General features: G+C 35.9%; 1 long non-coding RNA gene and 1 pseudogene across 1 annotated transcript in view; one reads left to right on the top strand and one right to left on the bottom strand.

Annotated features, from left to right (window-relative positions):
- Positions 1 to 12,284, bottom strand: part of LOC109110844 — a 101,307-nt pseudogene that overhangs the window by 73,382 nt on the left and 15,641 nt on the right.
- LOC122148138 overlaps positions 1 to 12,284 on the top strand; it is a 34,470-nt gene that overhangs the window by 4,171 nt on the left and 18,015 nt on the right. Inside the window, exon 2 of the long non-coding RNA XR_006162112.1 lies at positions 5,692 to 5,740. This is a non-coding gene — a long non-coding RNA (uncharacterized LOC122148138). The remainder of the gene's footprint in view (positions 1 to 5,691; positions 5,741 to 12,284) is intronic.

The raw sequence follows: 12,284 nt of genomic DNA on the forward strand, positions 1-12,284 counted from the left end.
GCAGTCATACTTCCTCCATTTCTCTCAGTATTCCAACTTTTCATTTCTCCCAACCAATCCGGGGCTACGGCAATCACATGGCCAGTCCACTAGGGGCAACCTGGAGGAGCATGTTTGCATTTTACAGGGTGTGAAAGGGAAGTCACTCTAGGATTGATTTGCAGCTGCACTCATGCGACGAGCCTCTGTGGTGTGCAGCTGGTCGATCCATAGCTTTTAAAGAAAAAAATATATTATTAGGATCCTTAAACATCTTGTTTTATGCCTTCATCCTGAATTTCTGCCCACCTAAGTGCATTTTTACATGCTAACTTCCAAAGCAGCACAGAAAAGGAAATTCAGGCAGAAAGGGACCTGTTTCTCCAGAATTTTTTTTTTTAAAACTGCAGCATCTACTGCAGCAATTTACCACGAGCCAGCGGAGAACGAAATAGCACAAGAGCACTCGTCGTATCTGATGATGAGGTGTCAATCATGTCTTCCATCAAGGCAATGCTGAAGAGTCTTTTGTCATAGGAGTTGTTCAGCAAACACAAGTGTGACAGCCAATCAAGTCCTCACCGCACCACGGGGAGGCACAGGAGAAGCCCTCCACATGTTCCAAGTGTAGTAAGATAGGCAAACTCAGCAGAAAGCACTGATTTTATGTGGGCAGGGGAGAGAGAGAGAGCTAGATATAGCTGAAAAGATCACACATGGAAGGATGGACACACAAAGCTTCTGCTATTAGCTCTGCCCAACGAAAGGCACCTCACCAAGATGACTCCTGGAATAGTCTGGGGGTACAAAATGTTCCCTGATGGAATTAGCTTATATCATTCAGCAAAGAGATTTCAACCTTTACAACTTAAATCAAACCTATTAAACACATTCCTAACTCTTAAAGACAACTTAGAGATCATTAATCAGCAGCTATTTGGCTATTTTTAGATAAACATTTTATGATTTAGTTTACATAATGTTGTTTCAATTTCTATACATTATATCCCTAAATTGATGTAAACTAAATTGAGATTAAAGTTTAAATAAAATGATTTATTAAAATAAATTAAATACAATGATTTTTTTTAAATTAAAAATATTATTTATTTATATGTTATATAAATAATTATATAAACTTACATTATTTATTAAATATTATATTTACAAACCCACATTGGGTGACCCATAACTGTAACAGCAAGATTTAAAACTTTAAAAGAGCATTATGTAAGGAAAGTTAGGTGTTGGTATTAACTTCATGAAGAACAACAGTATCAAATATAAAACAAACAAAATATATAGCAAATGTAGCTGACGGCCTTAGAGAGTATCTATCATACATTTTCATACAGATTTCGGTATCTCCATCAGTCATTAAAAAAAAAAACATTTTAGTCAAGCACTACAGGATCATCTGACTGGTCTGATACTACTGACATTACAAAATCTACAGAAATGAATCCAATCGGGTCCAGATGAAACTGAAACAAGCCAAATAGAGTGCTTCGTAAAACTAGTCAATTCTGAAAACAAGTTGTTCTGAATATCCGTAAGTGAAATATTGGGCTGCTCTTTTGGCGTGTACAGTCTGTCACCGCTGCTCTGTGGAGGCAACGAAGCTCTGCGGAATTAAAACCCAAGTAAAGCAATTCCCACTACCTCCCCATCACCTCCTCTACTGTTTTCTTCTTCCTCCCCAAAATCCCTCCCTCTCTCTCTTCCCGCAACCCTTTCATCCGTGGACAGAGCGGCACAAAGCCGGAGCTCTGACAACTCTCGTAATTGCCACAGACATTAATGACATATTTCAGCAGCAGGCAGAAGCCATTAGATGGCCTTTGAAAAATGCTTTGTAGGACCATCATCAGAGCATGTTATTGCCAGGGGACTAATGGGGAGGCAGCAGAGGTTCCTCTTGTGCTGTCCCTGCTCTCACTGTGCACAAAACACCAAAGAATAATGATCAGTCTTACATCAAAGGAAACATGAATTTGCAATACTGTCACAAACTTGACATGCTAATATGAACTGTTAACCTCAGCACATCGATACAGCAAAAGTGACAGGTCAAATCATTGTTCGGCATTAAGAATAAATAAGTAAATACATATTTAAAAATCAATAGTTCATCACATAGTTTAAAATACCAAAATTCTAATCAAATTTTATGGTACAAAGTTGATTGCCCAGCATTAATAAACACATATACAAATAAACAAATACATGCATAAATAAATGAATAAACTAATAGATAAAATAAAACACAGAAACTAAAATGCATAAATAAATAAATAAAAAAATTATTTATTATGGCAAACAACAACGCACTATAAACAATCTAAAGGCTATTACTGTAAAACAAACACTGGCATAAATATTCCAGACACTCTAATTATAGACAGAACAATGTTTCTTGATCTCAGGGTCTATAAAATTCTCTTTATGGACACTCTGTCACTGAACTGAAATTATACATCCATTTCTTTATTATTGAATGTATAGAGTAAATGTGGCACAAGAAAGTAGAAATAATTTTATTTATTCAAAGGTCTTGGTTAAAAAAGCTAAGTAAAAAAAAAACCAAAAAAAAAACAAGATAAATTATTTTTAAGCATTGTTATGCCGCAATTATGCAGAATAATGGTTTTGGTTTAAAACAACCATTTTTGCATTTTTATTTTATTTTATTATTATTTTTATTTGGTGATGTTCGTGACACCTAAAAAAAAATCACCTTTAAAATGTTACACATAAGGCTAAATGCAAATCAACATAGGAGATAAAAAAAAATTATGTTCAAATTTGTACAGCTTGCACAACCTTAACAAGGTATTTGGCTGCTAATAGCAAGTTTCCTTAGATAACTATTGAAAGTGAATAAAAACATCTTGTGTCATGTAAAAATATCACCTCACAGAATGCAGACTAGTATGGTGTTACAGCTTGCTGAACCACTCGTTTTAAGTTAGAGTGTCTCATTTTCTTTTTTCTCATATAACAAACATGTTTTGGGGGTAAAAGTGCAAATCAATGACCTCTAAAATGCTGGAGTCATGTATTACAGCCCTATTGATCAAGTAATCAAAGAATCGCACCTCCAGACAGCTTTAAACCTGAAGACCACAAAACCAGGCTTCATAAAGGCAGAACTGATAATAATAATAATGGCGTGTCCACTCATTTCTCTCTCTGACTTGTTTAATAAAGTGATTTCATGTATATGAAAGGTCTACACCAAGGAAACCCACACAAAGATGGCACGCTCTTCTGTGATCACTTTCGTTTGAGGTGAAATGATGCTCTGTGCACTTCAATCATTACACAGCGGCTTAGCCAGTCACGCCTTTTGTAAGCAAAGTGGACCGACATGCGTTCATAGAAATTGCATCTACTATTGCCAGGCAATTATTGCTTTACATTGTGACTTCATGAATATCTCGGAGGGAGCGGGCAATTTAGCCGCTGTCCAATCTCAGAAAATTCCCAGCAGTCAATAAATGCACACTAGACCATTAAAAAGCCCCCTCTTATTCATCTTTCCCCCCACCTCCGCGAGCAGCACCTACTACCGCCCATCTGAGTTTGAAATTGCCTGGCCAGATGGAGGGCTGTGGGGTCTGTTTGGCTAGCTCCTGGCGCTAGCAACAAATTAACATACAGTAATGAATTGCCTGAGTAGAACAAAGATGCACTTAGCCCTTTAGTTGTGATGCCATCGAACAAATGGAAGTGTATCTCATTCGTGACAGACCTAAAACAAACAAAACCTTCATGGATTACTTTGCCCTTATGATTTAAACATCTGCTTCACGAGATGTGCTGTTAAACACGAGATTATGAGTTCATTGCCTCCGTTCAGTCTCAATGCAAGTGCTAGAATTATTGGCAGGGATTATTCAATTGCCTCTTAACTTTGGTAGGAGCATGTCGTCCTGTCTTCCATACCTAAATTTACAGTCATGATGTTTCTGCCTGGTAGGTTTTCAATAGGTTCAGATGATCTTGCTATGATGGCAGACAAGCAACAGGGTTTCTTTAGTCATGAGGTTAACTGCCCTGTTTGCCCAAATCCACCAGAAGAAAGATTAGACCTGATTAAAAGGATAAGATGAGGTCCAAGGGCAACATCTGAAATAAATTCAAAGCACCTGGAGTGCTTGCAGAGGGTTTCGTTTATTAAGCTGGTGATATGCATATAAACTTTAACCATAGATTGTACAGTGAACAGCGTACAATGAAAAATACTGCAGTACGTTTTTTGATATACAAATTAAAATTAGTACATAGGGCTGATGGTATATACATCGTTACAGCAAAAAATAAAGTGTCTATCATTAGAGATTCTGCTATATTGTGTATTCAGCGGTATGCAAATATATCTGCGTAATAAAGTACTGCTTAAATGTTATACACCTTTTGAGTGATAAGGAAACATGCAAGAATGAGAAAATAAAGAGTGGAACGCACTTGATAGAGTTATTGAGTGCAATAAGCAGTGAAAAAAAATCTATGCAGCCGAAGTGCACGCACGCGAAAACAGATCTCTTTCGCGTTTTATTGTGCTTGAATGGTCAAATACGCACACAGTTATGTCATAATGCCCATCATGTGGAGTATTTAAGTGTAAACAGTCGGTTATATGTTAAATAATTGTAAAACAGTTGGGTGAAAACTGGATGTGTTTCAGTATATTGGATCGGTGCAGTCAGTCTTAAAGGGACAGCAGCCTTTTTTAACTGCTGCTGTCTGTCATTATTAATGTTAATCAAGTTTGATTGATACAGTGAAGACTATGCAGTGTTTTATTTATAGGCTACACTTTATTCAATTTCTGTAATATTTCTTACTACATGTTAAATAAACCTAGCCTACTGTAGCTGAATATATTAAAAGTTTATTTCATATTTATTTGTTGTGCTTGTAATTTGCTTCTTTTTCTTAATTTTAATAACAAAAAGTAAAATAAAAATAGCTATATCGAGGTACATATTATTATCGTGAAATAAAATTTCTCATACCATTAAATAAGATTTTGGACATATCGCCCACCCCATTAGTAAATTATAATTATTATACATATTTTATTACTACAAGACAGTCATCTGCATTATGACTCACATAAAAGGGTCTTAAAAATTAGGATTTGTTCTCTTTATGCAATTAAAGAAATAATTTATTTACTACTTTTGATTTTGGAGGTGAGATGTGATATGCTGAACCCTTAAACAATCTTTAATGTATAAAATCAATATAAATTATATTTTCTGGAAATTTCTTACAAAGGTTCACCATCCTTTTGGTAAAGTTTTGATAATCAAACAAATGGAACCTAAAAGAGACATCATAACCTGTCAGCAGCTGATAAATGTTCACAGCTACCACATGCTATCACAGCCCTCAAGAATAACATGCCATTAGCAGCAGCCGCATTGCATTCAATTAATAAAGTCAGACATCCCAGATTACATCTGCAGCAATAGGGGTTGAATTATTCAATCCCACATTTCATTACTGAATGCCCTGTGAGCCAAATCAATACGCTTTCTGTCATATTAGCTTCCTTTTCCCTTCCTATTCAGGATGTGAAAATTAAAGTGTTTGTTTGTTTGTTGATTTATTAATTTATTTAAGGTGATCAGACCCAATTAAACATTTAACAGTGCTACTCTTTTTTCACTTTTTGTCTCCCCACCACCCCATCATCCACAGATAATGTGGGAAGTCTGAAGTCTACAAATAAAGCAGCTGAAGCTGGGAGGTCAGTGAAGTCCACATTACTAATACAGTGATGCAATAAGTGATTTGAAAATCAGGAGACATGCCATAATCAGTGTGAAAAACTGATCATTTTTGCCCATGTTCGGCTTGTCAGAGGCCCTACACTTTGATTGCATTAGTTTATGACAAAAAGGGATGAGCAGGGCAAACTATTGCTTTAAAAAAGGAAAGGGTGATAAGGCAATCGCGGAAATGTAAGTGTTAAAACATCAGTTCTGTTGCTAATGCAAGAGCTAAAAAATCTGAACTAATTTGACTCTTAAATGCATCATTCTATCTATTAACCAACTGAATTGCAAAAAGTAATGAATGCAAAAGCAATGACAAAAGTTTCCATAAAAATGCCTGGTCTGCCATGTGTCAAACAAACAAATAGTACCACAAACTAAAGCTATTGGTTGAGTCTAAAATGCACAAACAAACAGAGTTTTTGAATCAGAGACAATTTCACTTATTATCTCTGCTGTCATGTTATGATGTCTCTTCTAGAATATATGAGCAAAAAGCTATGACTATGAAACAAAACCACAATATCCATGCACACATACCAGGAAATCATTTTCATAGTTTTCACTCATTTTGAGTGCTGGAGCTGTGAAACTCCTCTGAAAACTCCATTTGGAGCTGTGTCTATTTATTACTAGCTTTGTTCTGATACGAATGCAATTTGCATTTTAGAATATGAGAGAGACGATTATCAGAAATGAGAACTCAATAGAAGAATTGAGACAGAGGCTAAAGCATGCTAATGTGCTGGCTGCAAATTCATTACTGCAGCTATTTCATGCACTGGTGAAGCCCAAGCAGTGTCTAATTTACTGTTCTCTTCGGAGAGGCGGCACACCATTTCGTACCTCCTCAAATCTGCACTGCTCAGAGGAGACCTGAGACGCCATCTTTTTTTCACCAATGCTAGAAATCATTCAAACTCAGAACTGCAAATAAACCCATCTTTAAACGAGTTGATGTTTGTGTGATTACAGAAACCACTCACCATTACACTGTGTTCATACGGATGCCACGATTATGAAATTTGGCTGACGATTAACTGTCCAAAAATAGTCACGGTTATTGCGATTAATTGTCTATTTTAGGGCTTTGGTGATTATGACGATTATGATGATTATCGTGATTAATTGTCTAAACTAAAACAAAAGCAAACAAAATCAAAAACTAGCAAACACAAACAAACAAACAAAAAAAACACCAAACAAAACAAAAACAACACAAAACTAAAATAAACTAAACTAAACAAAAACAAAATCTTTTGAAATTGTGTAGGTCTTATTGTACTATACCAAATACATTAACAGTATATATGCAATTGGCTACCAACTTCAGAGACTGGTTTAAATAACGATCAAAAAAGAGAAACAATAAAAAATAAATAAATAAACAAACAGCCACACTATGAGGGACTGTATCTAATTCTAAAAAAATTATTTTGAATAAACAGTGGTCTATTTTAGCTGTCAGCCTTAGGCTATAATCATCCGTGCATTCAATAGAGGCCACACTATGAGGGACTGTATCTAATTCTAAAAAAATTAATTTCTTTACTTTTCCTTTTTTCTTGATAATGCCGGTCTGTGCTAATCAGCAGCATGTCTTTCTCATTTAAAACACAAGGCATCTCCAGAGATGCAGCAATCACAAACTTACACGAGCACAAAAAGTAGTAAACGAGTCTTAGACAATTATAATATTATAATATTAAATAAATTGTCAATGTCATTCAAGTTTGTGTATGTGTAGAAGTGGTTGTGGTTAGAGATTGTGGTTTTATGGTTTTGGATCCCACAAGGGACGATCCATGAACTATCACCATTGGGCCCTTGACCAAGTCATTTAACCCAAGGTTATTCCAAGAGGACCCTTTAGTAAACATAGTATATACAGTATTTGACAAAAGCATCTGCTAAACAATGACTTATTAGAGAATTCTAGCGCCCAGCAATGTGGACAAAACATTTACACAATACTGAACTACATCTTGGATCATATGATCTTTTTCCACGTGACTGTATATAAATTGTGAGCTGCACATACGAGCAATCATAACATTTATACAAAATGAAACAATACTACAGTGCATGGGAGGTTTTCAAGGTTCAGGCATCTCACTTTAGCAGTGTTTCAAAGGGTGAGAATCTGTTAATAAGCATCAACAGAGTTCTCAAATAAAACTTTTCACTAATCATTACACCTTGTAACAATTACAACCCAAAATAAGAAAGGAAGACAAACTGTGAAATGCATTCACTTCCTTTCACGGACGGAACTACATAGCAAGCCTACTTATAAAGAAACAAGTATGTGTCATACTGTATACCAATGAAATCACAACATACCATAACAGTAATTATCTAAAATAAATGTTTCATTTTCTAAAACTTTTCTCAAATGTTTCTCAACAACAACAATAAAAAAAAAAAAAAATTACTGACCCCAAACTTTTGAAAAGTAGTGCAGGATATGGGTCAATTTTTTATTTACAATTACATTTACATTGTATTAAGGTTTAAAGTGTAGTGCAGAACATTGTTGTTTATACCATTTAAGGCTGGAATACACTACGTACATGACTTTTGCCCAGATTTTTGTCCCAAATTACAATCTGGAGAAGTTGACGCTACTTGACTTCGATTTCATCCCATCAGAGGACTTCAAACATGTTTGATATTTTGAGCCAGTTTTAGTACACATTGTTTTCATTTGTCAAGCATCTCCTATCAACAAGGCACACGTTTCTGTGTGAGCTTGTTGTGATCGGAACGACCTTACAGTTTGGTAGTGTGTTATCCTCAGCTGTTAGGGATGTAACGATTCACTCAATTCACGATTCGATTCGATTCACGATACTGATTTCACGAACTGTCATTATGAACATGTAACAATAATATTCGCGATAACATATCAGCTTAATAAATTATTAATTACATATAATTTCTTAATTTATCTTTGTAAAGAAACCTCAACGCTTCACTGGCTACTCTCTGCTATCTCAGATGACAACATCTTTGTCCTGTGTCGGCAACCGTAGCTTCTCAAAGGGAGGGGCTAATACGTTTATTGCAATTCGCAACATCACTGCTAGATGCTGCTAAAATCTACACAATGCACCTTTAACATCTCAACCGATTTGAATCGTCACATATTTGTATCGATTTTCAACCAGCTCGTGGTGAATCGTTACATCCCTACTAATTTTTTTTTTGGTTCAGGTTTGTACTACACTTTGTACAAAAGCAAAAAAATCTCAAAAGCTACAAATTCCACCTAAAAATGCAGACAGTACAAAAACATTTAGCTGTCCGTGCTTCTGCTGGTCAGCACAGATTGTATACTGCCAAGAAACAGTAATGGACCTTTAAAAGACTCCTGCTTTTTCACATCACGAGAGACCGCCATTAATTAATGTAGAGTTAAGCTAAAAGCCAGTAACTACAATGAGTGCTTTCTCCCTCCATTGCAGCTAATTATCTGGCTTTATTCTAAAAGCTTTGAGATAATAAATTCCAAGAGTGTAGATGGATGTGCAGATCAGCCTTTTCTATCGTCCACAGTAACTGGCATACACAGGCTACCACCACGGAGCGTCTAAGTCACCTATAGTACATGTTATTTACAGTGGACCACTTATAGAAACCAACTGTCTAAATGTAAGGAGCAGATAAGGAACAGATCGAGTGGGAACATAAGGCAATTTAGCTTTCAGTCATGTATAATTTTCATGTACGACCCCACCATGCTTCAGTATTCTAGAGCCCATTTGTGCAGTGAAACATCCCCTGCCGTGATTTTTGCAGTTCCAGTGTCTTCAAACCAGATCACATGACAAAGCATCTAGATGTCCATTAAGGCTGCAATAAAATTGTCAAGCTGAACTATTGATGGTACGACATCCAAATTGTGATACAGATCTAAATGACCACGATATCATTATCCACCTAGAAAACTAAATTGCTATGCAGGCTTATCGTTACCTCTCTAGTTTCAAGTTTATTTGTCACCTGAGACATACAAGAGTCCACTGGAATAAAATAACATCCCTCCAGGTCTATGCTGCAATTACAGAAAGGACATTTTATACACAAGAAAAAAGTTACATGCTACTTCTTGTCATGGTTTGGAACTTACGCAATGCTTCAAAACACTTCTGTGCCTTCCATAGAAGCAATTCATGTCAAAATGGGTGTTATTTTGTGTTTTTTTGCGTCACTTTTCCACTATTTGATGCTATTACCAATTTGTTTTGCTCTTAGCAATTTGGTACCAACTACATTTAGCAAAGAAGTACTGCTAAATTACACTTAAAATGGCTAAACTGTAAACAAAACAAAACTCTGGCTCATTCTCAAACACAAGCTGAAGTGTTATAACCCACTGTTGAAACTTAGCACAGCAGAAATTCTATCCTTCCAATGTCCATAAATACAAGCTAGACCGGGTTACCCACAAAACTTCTGGTTTGAAAAGCTCTCATCGCTAAAAGCTCAAAACATGATGGTGGTGATTTGACGTTGTTTGCTTTTTTTCACAGAGTTGTAAATTACTGGTCATTCTATCAGGTGATTGCAAAATAACATCTGAGCCAAATGACTAAAATGCAGGAAGTCAGAGAAGTTTAAACTCAACTATTCACCTTTGGCAGAAAAATTGTTATGCTACTGTAATTATTACTGTGCATGAGCAGTACTTGCATCACTCTAAACTGGCAGTTAAAGGTGAAGTGAGTAATTTCTGTGCTACTAGTATCACCAAATGCAATTTCAAATGTAATGTTTTCAAACCATCTGCCATTGGTCCAAACAAATAGACAGTCCCGATTTAAACTCACACCACTGGTTGAGCCAATGTTACAGAGTAATTGCAAATTATTATAATTAATATAAATCATTATAAATATTAAAATATTATAGTATCCAGAAACTACAGACTATACCTTAAAAATACTTGATTTTGAAAACTAATTAGTTTAATAAACAGAAATGCACGCATGCCACCTGCAATCTGAGTGCAGTTTGTTGCTAAACTAGCACATAATGTGTTTACCAACTGCATTTTTGAATACATCTGCATTAATACAACTACACAGCGATTTATACAGATTGTCCACTTAGTTCTAACAAAACAAAAGTTATAATGGGTGTCAAAGGTAAAGCAGGACAGGCTGGTGTGTGACTGGATGCCTCTCCAAGACCCCCCGAGAGCAGCGCCAATGTTAATAATGACGAACAGCAACAAAGCCCATTACGAAAATGAGATCACCCTCTGTGTGGTGAGGACTCCCTGCCAAGAGCCCACACAACAGGCCCCAGGCAGAGTCACACATAAAAATGCCTGTCACCTCTTCCTCCCCCCTGACATGCTGTAAGAGAGCAGCTTCCACAGTTCAAAGGCAGGGCTAGAATGATTTCTCAACGATCATGTGACACTGAAGACTTTTTTTGCTGAAAATTCCGCTTTGCCATCACAGTAAGAAATTTTGTGTGAAAACATATTAAAATGTATTTTTAATTTATTTAATTTTTAAATATGTATATTTTTTAATTGTAATAATATTTTACAATAGTATTTTCACTGAATTTTTGATCAAATAAATGCAGCCTTGCTTGCTGCATTTATGAATTCTGACCTAGACATGCTTTGTGAGATTCACCCATATGTTCAATGTTTCTGCCAACAATTCATAGACCTGCAGGACATGATCCTCAGCTCATGCTCTAACTGGCTTGAGGATCTTCAAAATCCAGGACAGTAGCAGGTGATGATAAGTGCGAGGGTGTTTGGCTGTGGTTGAGTTGTAAGGGTAGAGCTGGGTATGTTGAGGGGCTGCTGAAGCAGGAAGCAGCAGATATCAGGATGCTGAGCATCTGTGGGGTTCTCCAGCAGTCTGTCACCTCTATGAATACCCACCAGACCTTGAAATTTAACACCACACACAAACACATCCCTCAATCTTCTGTGTTATTATGCATCAGGCTAATAGTTCACACAGTTAACAAGAATATTAACAGGGGAAAAAAACTGAAACATTTCTAAGAATCTGTATGTAACGATTATGATGTACAAAAGTGTTGGTCACATTTCAGTCAGTAGTGGTTCTTCAGATATCGATAAAACACTCATACCACTCACAAAAATATATATATATTTTTTTCTGTTCAAACTTATATACATCTATATCTTTTTAGGGGTCCATTTACTAAAAATGAACAGAATGAGTGCAAATAATTCATAGGAGTATTTGTATGCAAGTTGTCCTCTTTCCATTGAATGCAAAAGTGTATCTAAGAATGATTTCATGTACAATTTGCAAAATCAATGTGAACTTATTTAATGGATTTTTTTTTTCAGCTGAATAATCATAAACCAGATATACAACAATTTGACATTGAACAGACGGTATTTCTACCCTTCACAGATTAGTTTTTATTCACGCCTAATTAAATATGGCACCTACTCTAACAACTGCCTATAACTATAATTATATGGTCAATATCCCACCCAGCCCTTATATG

This window comes from Cyprinus carpio, chromosome A17 (genome assembly GCF_018340385.1).
Source record: "Cyprinus carpio isolate SPL01 chromosome A17, ASM1834038v1, whole genome shotgun sequence".
Classification (NCBI taxonomy): Eukaryota; Metazoa; Chordata; class Actinopteri; order Cypriniformes; family Cyprinidae; genus Cyprinus; species Cyprinus carpio.